Raw genomic sequence first — 10,558 nt, forward strand, 5'->3', positions numbered from 1 at the left:
CCTTCATCGTCTATAACTTATGCATATGTAATATGTATATTACAGTATATATACTTTCATATATAAAATATTACCATGTATGAAAATCTCAACTCAATAAAATAGGAAACCTAATTGATTATGACGAAGAAAAATTAAATTTAATACTTATTATAAGCACACTCATCTGATTAAGATGGATAAAAATATTTTTAACTAAAAAATATTAACACTAATTATTATAATATAATGTATAAAAGAGAAAAATTAAACCTCAAATTAATCATGCTACCCATCCATAAAAAAAAATTTGAGCTGATATGTACACTGTGACTTTATCCTTTTATGTTGTTTTGATTACAGTTAGAAGCAGTCTGGGTGGTGTAGTTGGTTATCACGTTAGTCTCACACACTAAAGGTCCCCAGTTCGAACCTGGGCTCAGACACATTGGCTGATTCTCTTTTCATGCCAGACAGACTCAGATCCTTTATTTTGTTTCTCCTGCCAGACAGATCCGAAGTTGTCTTACAGATTAATTCATGTTATTTTGTTTCCTGCCATAGACATTGTATGCTTTCTTAGGTTTTGGTTTTTCTTTGTGACACAAACTAAGCTTATAAATAATATCAATGGTTTTCCTGATCATTGGGAAATTATCTTAACTCACTCCTCAAGATAAAGCTAGTCCTCCCTCAATCTTTTGGATTGTAAATTGGGCCGATCAAACTTACAGTCCAGTAAAGCGAGGTAGAGAGAATCGACTTCATATCTATATGGAATGAATCCAAAGTCTTTAGTCATATACGCTTCGGATTGATTTACTGTTTATATTATTTTAGATATTTCAAATTAGATAATTTGATATATTAGAATTAATTATCTAAAGATATTTCTTTAAAGAAAAATAAAATATAAAAAAAACTAATTTTTAATGATATTATAAATATAATTTGAAATTAAAAAAACAGTCTAATATATTCATATAGATAAATTTATATGCTCAACAAATTAATAAATAATTTTAAAAACAAGTCAAAAATTAAACTCTCACAATCATATGTAATCCATTTATCATAGTCATGATGGTGCTAGGGTAGGTCAAGTGAGATAATCTATCTAGATAACAACAATCACAATATTCGCATCATATAATGGTAACCATAAACATCCTTGCATAGATTTAACATATAAGACTATATAATAGTTAAAATTCCTTTACCAATTGACACTAATATTACTTTATATATGTGATCAAAATTTAAATGTGTAGATGTGTGTGAATGAATTGATAGAGTTGTGGAAGCATATGTGGGATGCGGAAGTGCAAATCTGAATGTTCTATACTTTCCAATTGTGTAAGGAATGAGGTAAATTGTTGTAAATTTAAATTATACAATTGCATAATTATGTAATTCATCCACCTCCTCCTGAAAAATAGGGATATGAACCAAATCTTACAAATAGATAAAACACATTTCTTAACAAGAAAAATAAATCAAATATATGCACTTTCAACTCAAACCCAATTTTTTTAGTGCTATATCTTCTTACTTCACATTATAGAAGTTTTCTAATACATCTACATGCCTTTATAATAGTAGGCACAGATTTACTTAAATTCTAGCTTTTAAGATTGAACTTTTAATTACGAGCTTATTGGGTGATACAATCATGTTTTGCCTTGAATTAGGTTTGAAAACTAAAAGATAATGTCATTTCATAGATTATAAATGATCTCTCTATATCTCCTTACATCTCTACCTCTCTAACTCTATTTCACTATCTATTTATATCTCTCTATCTCTCCCCACTTTCTTTATAGATTTCTTTTATCTCTTCCTCTGTATCCCCCTATATTTCTATCTTTATCTCTCTTTCTATTTTTCCCTCTTCCTCTCTTGCTCTATCTTCATCTCTACCAATATCTTTCCCTCCCCTCTCTCTCTATCTCCCTTTCTAGACCTTTATATCTATAACTATTTTTCTCTATATATCTATCTCTCCTATCACTTCTTTCATCTATCCCTCTATCTCTATCTAGTTATCTCTATTTCTCTCTACCACTATCTCCCTATCTCTATATATCACTTCCTATCTCTATTTTTATCTTTCTATATTTCCCTCTCTCCTCTACTTATTGTTATCTTCCATCTCTATCTATTCATCTCCCCTCTCTCTTTATCTCTCTCCTTATATCTATATTCCTCTCCTTATTCTCCATCTCTATCTCCAGCTTTATCTACATCTCTATCTTCTTCTCCATCTCCATCTCCATCTCTATTTCTTTACCCATTTGTCTCACACTCAAACTTAACATGAGCTTGTTGGTAGTTAAACTTGATTATCTTATCGATTTAAAGGTTAATTAAACCCTTGTAAGTGGATGTATAGTCAATTTGAAGTTATCACTTCTCCATATCGATTCCTTTGTTGCAAAAACAACATCATGACTTACCAATTGACCTCATGTACTACTCAAATGTATAAAAAGTAAACCAATTTTTTTGCTTATTGACCTTCCACCCTTCTTCAACATACCCACTACACACCAAAATACAATTACTACTAATATATCATATTTAATTACTAGACCCTTTATAAGATCAAAATCCAATGCAATTATTACTAATATATCATATTTAATTGCTAGACCCTCTATAAGATCAAAATCCTTGACTTTAAATTCTTCTTCTTATATTCCATTATTAAACTCAAGAATCCTGAAGTTTACGGTAAGCTGACAATCACAAGAACCAAAAATGCGTCTGCCGGAAGTCGAACCCGGGTCTATTGCTTAGAAGGCAATTATCCTAGCCGTTGGACTACAAACGCTGACAATACTTTATGAGACTAGTACTAAATTCACGTGTTTCATAACATTAAGACAACACCCATGATTGATATCTTGTTAGCCAGTATGAATGGAGATTAATTTATTTTCTGCTTTTGATTGATATCTTGTTAGCCAGTATGAATGGAGATTAATTTATTTTCTGCTTTTTATAATATTTCTTTAAAGAAAGGATAATCGCTTTTGATTCAAATCAGTTATATTTTTCATTTAATAAAATATTTTAGTGGGGTTTAAAATCTTGATGGTAAAAACAACAACACTATTAACTATCATATTATGCCACTACAAGCACTGTTTATGATGTTTGTTCTGATTTATTAAAATATATTTCTTAACTTAGTCACACAAATATGACATGAATGAATGAATTTAAATAACATTCACAACTCAAAATGAAAGCTCTTATTAATTTTGTAAACAAATTTCAAGATCAGATTTCTCTACATTAGATTTTGATGGTGTAATTTGCAATTTTGTCTAATCATACCTCTTCTTAGCTCGCTTTCCTGTTGGGATTCATAACTATAAAATGTAAATGAGAACTATATTGTCAATCGACATGTCTGGGTGGTGTAGTTGGTTATCAGGTTAGTTTCACACACTAAAGGTCCCCAGTTCGAACCTGGTCTCAGACAATTGGTTAGATATATTTTAACTGTTTGCGTTTATTTGGACTAGATTTAAATTTATTAATAATAAAATTTCTTCTGACACAAGTTTTTTTTGGTTAAAATCTTTTGGAAGCGTGTATAACTGAACTACATTAAATAAAAAGTTGAAGATAAAAGATAAAAGTTATCAAACTGGCTCATTAGCCACGGAATGACAGAAATATAACAATTATATTTTCTTACTTTAGAATTAATAACTATTTCATTTTGACAAATATGGGGGTGGTGGCGCAGTTGGCTAGCGCGTAGGTCTCATAGCTAAGTTGAGGAATCCTGAGGTCGAGAGTTCGAGCCTCTCTCACCCCAATTAAGCGTTTTCGCGTTTTCTTTAATAAACTTTCTGCCATGCACATATTCGCTAAAATTTTGGTTTGTATTAATTTGTTGTGACCCTACAATCAAGTTTTTGTATGCCTTCGCGTAGATGAAAATTTCAAATCATTCATAATTTTTTATTGTAGCTTACTTGGCAAGTCCCATGCTTATAACTAAGGTTTCAAGGTCATATTATGAAGTATGCTGCCACATCAGCATGTTTTTTGCCAAGGTGTCCAAAACAGCCCCCAAAAAAGTGAGACCAATAGGCGTACAAAAGAGACCCCAATAACAACTTTAAAGTCACAACTATTGGTGCATAAACACACAAAAATTGACATTTTATGTTTCAAACAATAGTTTTTATTTGTACTATTATTTGAGCAAAAAGTATCAACAACCCTCACAACAATTCATACATGCTCAACTACTAGTGCTCTTCCCCTATTTATGAGGGTACACGATCAAAACAATATGTTTACAAATTTTTCCAATTCATGTTGGCTTATCTTAATAAAAAAACAATTGGAAAATTCGATGTCAGACTAAACTTCATTGTTCCTTTTCTTCCCTTCAGATCGGCATTTTAACCTTTTGCTCTAATTGTTGGAAATGTGAAGCCCAACGGTCACATGACCATTCCTTTCTTCTCCATGTCTCTTTATATTCAAAGAGTTAAACATTTGTATATAAGAATGAGTACTAATCATGTATGATGTATCTGATAACGATTAATAAAGAGTTTCCCTGCTTGAGAGTGGATGCAACCTTTATGGTGAACCACTATAAATTTGTATCTCATGTCTTTGTTGTGTTTGTCTAATTTACTTTATGTTGTTTTGTGTTGTCTAATTATTATTTTCTTTGCTCATTTTAAATTAACACTAATTTCCATATCCAAATGCTATGTGTAGCTTCTTTCCTAAAAGAGAATAGCATTTCCATGATGATATTTATAGCAAGCAAAATGTTTTTTTATCATAACTAAGTCAAAATCATGCCTAGTTTTCCTCCAATTAGTTTGGCATCTACTCAAGATGCCGATTATATTTCTCAGTTGATCAGGATGATGTCAACAATAGAGAGATTTTTGTTCTTATTCGTGGTGGACAATGTGCCAATCAAAGTATTCAACAATCACAAGGGAGTTGGGGTGGCATATCCAGACAAACATGCCATGGGAGTATATTTCATTTTATGGACTGGGGGCAACTAGGCAACTCAAGGAGGACTTGTTAAGATAGACTAGTCACAAGATCCAATTTTTGCAGGCTTATCTTAATAACAAAAATAGAAGGAAAATTTGATGCCAGACTAAACTTCATTGTCTCATTCCTTTTCTTCCCTTGAGATTGGCATTTTAACTATTTTCTCTAATTTGCATATCCAAATGGTAAGCGTAGCTTCTTTCCTAAAAGAGAATATCATTTTCGTTGATGATATTTATGGCAAGCAAAATGCCTTTTATCACAACTTCAAGTCAGAATCATGCCTAGTTTTCCTCCAATTAATTTGGCATCTACTCAGGATGTCTATTTAGTTATAAGCATTACTTAAAATTTCTCAGTTGATTTGGATGATGTCAACAATAGAGAAGTTTTTTTTCTTATTCAAGGTGGACAATGTGCCAATTAGAGTATTCAAAAATCATAAGGCAGTTGGGTGGCATATCCAAACAAACATGCCATGGGAGTATATTCCAGTTTATAGATTGGGAACAACTAGGCAACTCATGGAGGACTTGTTAAGATAGACTAGTCATAAGATTCCATTCTTACCTCATTTTACTATGCTCAATCATCCTATTAATCAAATTGGTCATTTGTACAATAAACATGAAACTTGAAAGATGTATATTTGTTTCCTAGGTTGGTCTTAACTTCATTATCTCTTGCTATTTTACCAAATGTAAATCACTAACCAAATTTTATGACTTGTTGCAAAGGGTTCTTATAAATATATGAAAATTAAATAATTAAAGCTAAATTCTTCTAATAATATAGCATCATAATAACATGAAAAGAATATAGTTTGTACATGATCATAACAGTTTTGTTGGGTAAAAACTAACACTTATACATTTATCCTAAAGTATATGACATATCTTAAATTTGTAGGTTTTATATATAAAACATTTTATAACATATGACATTCATCTATTCCTACCACGTCTTCTCCACATTATGAAACAATCAATACCCATAGCATTTGGAAATGTTCTAGTCCGTATTTATCCCACAATTAAGTTTGACTCAAGTAAAATAGGTATGAAGCTTTTTTTTCTAAAATACTATCAAGGAATATAATTTTAATCACTACATGTCACTTCACTTTTCTCAGTTTGAATACAACATATCTGTTTATTTCTATTTCCAAAATGTTTCATTTCCTTTTAAAAAAATCACTAAGTTCGCCTCTTTTATACTTTCTAACCTTAATATCACATCAAGGGAGAATATGACTAAGATTAATATAAGCATTTTATAAGAAACTGATATGGTATCCTAATTCATCAAATATTATTTCATTTCTACAATTTCTATTCATTCAAACCATAAAATACAAGAGTACATGTAAGAAATAAAATATGTAAGTAATTATTTCTATTTGAATTTGGCTAACAAAATAATCATTTTTAAGAAGTTTCACTTTTAAATACTAGCGGGAAAAATACTAGCGGGAAAGAGAGGCATAACATTGTCCAATCATCTTCAATACAAGTTCATACAAACTAAATTCTTCCTACTTGCTAGCCCATTGTTACTTTCATTATTTAAATTTAAATGCATCACTAAAAGTTAATAGACTCATGAATGTTCATAGAGTTTTATGAAAAGAAAAATATCATAAAATCTACAACACTAAATTGAATTATGATCACATAGAAATATTTGAATGTTATCACACATGCAACCTAACTAGCACCTCAAGATCAAGTTATATTAACACTACAAGTTAACCTTAAACAAAACCTCACATTTATTGTTAAAGACATCCTACACCCTAACGATCTCAATAATATACTAAGGAGTAAATGTTTCATTATATTACAATAAGACTACAAAGCTCTATTATGTTATGAGGTAATTTCACTCACAATAATATTGGCTTTGTTACATTTCCCTTAACAAACAAACCACCCTCGCTATAAACACTTAACTAGTATAGCCAAATGCACTAAATTACACACTTATTATAATTAATTATATTTATTGAGAAATAAAGTTTTGCACATGAAATGACACATACCAATCAAAGGATTGCAATGATCTTAGAGTAAGAAAACGAATTTCATTACCAGTTTAGTCAAGATATGAAAATAGTAATTTGATCGACCTTTAATTTTATCACATTAGATTGGATTTTCCATCTTAATGATAAGTGGTAATATTTTATGAATTGGCCCTAATACATTAATATTTTATGTTTATTATACTAGGGCCATTAGAGAGAGATAACCAGCCAAATAATTGAATTGGTGAGTTTTCCATATGTAATATTAATATTATTTTAATTTTATCATTATTAAATTATTCAAAAATTGTAATAATTTATGTAATTTACACTCTCTTCAATTAAAAGTAATAATTTATTGCAAATAATCAAATCATATTACTTAATTTTCATTAAAAAAAATATACTAACTTAAATTAAAAGAAAATTCTTTATTAACAAAATAACTATATAATTTGTAAGGACTTGTTTTCTTTTTAATTATTTAAATATGAAAATACCGGCTTAAGGTGTGGTCCCATGAGGGGGCTTAAGATTTTATTTTCATGGAGGAGGTGGTCCCATGAAATAAAGAAATTTATGCTAGGGGATTATTTAGAATCTCCTCCTAAAAAATAGAAGCCCCTACATTTTAGAATTGTGTATTTCAGTGGGTGAAATTGGAGTGGGGCTAGAAATTGCCCCACTAGCTTAAGAATAATATCTATCACTTGTCAAACATCCAAGTTTAGATTGTTGTTAAACAATAATTTTGGAGGAAAAATAAGTTTTTTAACTTGTTTTTATCATTGCAGAGAGAATGGAAGACAAAGCTATGTATTCATGAGGCCACCGACTTCATTAAATTTAGAAGCTTAATTTTTTAAGCTGAGCAACACTACAAAACTCATGAGACCAACAACTTTGATATATTCCTAAAAATTCTCAGTAACTCCAACTCTATATTTTAGGAAGCCCACCTGTATGAGACCCCCACCTTACCTTTTTATCTTATTATTACGGGAGCTCAAGCTTCACTTTTCATATATTCCCTTTTTCCCACGATATGGATTCACTTTTAGGAAAGTTTTAAGTAAATAGAAAGTAACACAACTATAATTTAGGGGTAGAAGTTTTATTGATTCCTATGTGATCCTAAAAAATGTTATGGAATGGCTATAAATAAGCTCATTTCTCCTTGTTTCTTTTTTAAGTTCTTTCGAGAAGCTTTTTTCTATGGAACCCTACTCTTAAAGTTCAGTCTATTTTCATCTTTAGCACATTCTTCCACTCATAAGCTCACTCATTCTAAACAGTGGTCAAATCTAATGAATTTAAACTATTATTCATTTGCTATTGCCTCGTTTGAGATGAAAGATCTGGTAATTATTAGCTTATTTCATTATTATTATTTAATAAAGTTATGATGTTTATTGTACTACTTTCTAAAATGCTCATGTGATTGTACACTAAGCACCCAAGTTGTAGTTTTTAATTTATAAACTATTTTGAATAAGATTTCAAATCTATTTTTAAATGTAAAGCACAAACCCTAATTGTTGAGCTCAACCAAGAGAAGAATAAAAAGGGTTGAGCAACAACTATGGGTAGAATAAATGGACGACTTTATTCTTGTAACCATCGGTGGAGTAGAGAGATGCCTTTTTCTATGGCAATAGACAAAGGAGGAACACCTCTAGAGTCCTAGTCATTATTTTATTATTATTATTTTTTATTTTACAAGGCTAAATCTATGTGTGTAGTGTTCAGGGTTACCAAGGGGTCTCTCTCGTCCATGGAAGGCATGCAAAAGCAACCAGTCCTTGTTCTATAAACAAACAAACATATATGTATATGTACATATGTATACATATACATATACATATATATGTGTGCGTGTGTGTCTATATATATGTGTGTATATATATGTATGTATGTATGTATGTATACATTCATACATATACATGTGTATGTATATATGAATATATATGTATATATGAATATATATGTATATATGTATATACGTGTGTGTGTGTGTGTGTGTGTGTGTGTGTGTGTGTGTGTTGCATATTACTTTTGTTGGATTATTGGGGAGATTTTTGAATTTGGTTGATCATTGCCGCTGCTAGGATATGATGTTGTCATTGATATCAACATATTCCTGTGAGTTATTCTGATGAGTTTGGAAAGAGTTTTTGATCCGATTTTGTAGTTAGGTTTTGCTAATCATTGTTTTGCAGAGTCTGGTATTTCCTCCGGTATATTCCGGTGTGATCAAATCCTTGTGATGAGACTTTAGATTATTCTTTGGGATGATCTTGTGTATCTTCATTTTAAATGGTTATTGGTTTGGTGCTCCACAAGTTATCTTTCCTCGTGACAGTTGTTGATTGGTTGTGTTCTTGAGCTTTGAGATGTTGACTAATGAATATTTGAAAAGTGGTGTTGGTGCAATTGTTCCCGATGATTCTAACATTCTTGTTGGTGTTCCTTAGTTGTGTTCTATTTATTTTGGCGATCCACATTGATCGTTGTGCGATTTTTTGGTGATTTCTATGAAACGGTGATGATTTGTGTGTTATGCAGTATTTCTGGTGGTGTAGTGGGTTACGGTTGATCTTGGCAAGATTTTTGGTGGATGTAATCATTTGGGAATTTGAATTAGGTCCATGCTATGTAATGTAAATCATAATATTGGTCCAGTGGTTGATATTTGTATTGTGCAATGTAATTTTTGTAATTGTGAGTTGAGGGTTTAGCCAACCTTGTTATCAAGGTTGATGACTTGTATATATAGGTGAGATGCTTATGTAATTTAGGTGTATGTATTATGTTTTCATTATCAGAGAGAGGCGATTATGCGAAAAAGAGAGTTATCATTCGGTGAAGAATTGAGGTGAGGTTGGTGTTGTAGAGCAGACAACTGTGCCTAACCAGAACTGTCATCAGGCATTTGCAGATGCTATTATTGTAGTTCATTCCTTCTGGATTGTATTCTGAATCATATTGTAAGTCAGTGAGACTTCCCTGAGGGTTGTAGCCTTCCGAGCATATATCTTTTGAGAAATGAGCTCTAGGCAACGTACCTGGATGCATGTGCATTCCCCATTGTAATATTTTCACATACTACTGTAGAGTATCATCTTACTGTGGGTAGGTTCCCATCGTGGTTTTTCCCTTTACCGAGTTTTCCAAGTCAAAATCTTGGTGTTGTGTGTGTGTTGTTAATTTGCTTATCTATATGTTTATCAGTTTATGTTTGGAATTTAATTTGTTGTTATCCGATGAAGACTGATTCACCCCCCCCCCCCCCCTCGCCCAGTCTGCCTTCTTGATTGCTACTAACAATTGGTATCAGAGCTAGATCCTCTTATAGAATATTAATCACTTGAGGAGATCTGGGATGGAAACTTAAGGTATTATTTTCAAGAAGGACAGTCTGAGGTTTGATGGAAGCAATTATACTGTGTGGAAGAGATGAATGGAGGTGTATTTGAAATATCTTGGAGAAGATTATTGGAAGAT

At 31.2% G+C, this 10,558-nt stretch overlaps 4 non-coding genes across 4 annotated transcripts; 3 read left to right on the forward strand and 1 right to left on the reverse strand.

Annotated features, from left to right (window-relative positions):
* Window positions 1–351: 351 nt before the first annotated feature.
* Window positions 352–425, forward strand: TRNAV-CAC (transfer RNA valine (anticodon CAC)). The gene has a single exon. It is a non-coding gene; the product is annotated as a tRNA-Val (tRNA).
* A 2,315-nt stretch (window positions 426–2,740) lies between these two features.
* TRNAR-UCU (transfer RNA arginine (anticodon UCU)) lies at window positions 2,741–2,812 on the reverse strand. Its single transcript has one exon. It is a non-coding gene; the product is annotated as a tRNA-Arg (tRNA).
* A 583-nt stretch (window positions 2,813–3,395) lies between these two features.
* Window positions 3,396–3,469, forward strand: TRNAV-CAC (transfer RNA valine (anticodon CAC)). The gene has a single exon. It is a non-coding gene; the product is annotated as a tRNA-Val (tRNA).
* Window positions 3,470–3,724: 255 nt separating this feature from the next.
* TRNAM-CAU (transfer RNA methionine (anticodon CAU)) lies at window positions 3,725–3,811 on the forward strand. The gene is given in 2 exon segments: window positions 3,725–3,762; window positions 3,776–3,811. It is a non-coding gene; the product is annotated as a tRNA-Met (tRNA).
* Window positions 3,812–10,558: the final 6,747 nt, after the last annotated feature.

The sequence above is a fragment of the Cryptomeria japonica genome, chromosome 5 (assembly GCF_030272615.1).
Source record: "Cryptomeria japonica chromosome 5, Sugi_1.0, whole genome shotgun sequence".
In the NCBI taxonomy this organism is placed as follows: Eukaryota; Viridiplantae; Streptophyta; class Pinopsida; order Cupressales; family Cupressaceae; genus Cryptomeria; species Cryptomeria japonica.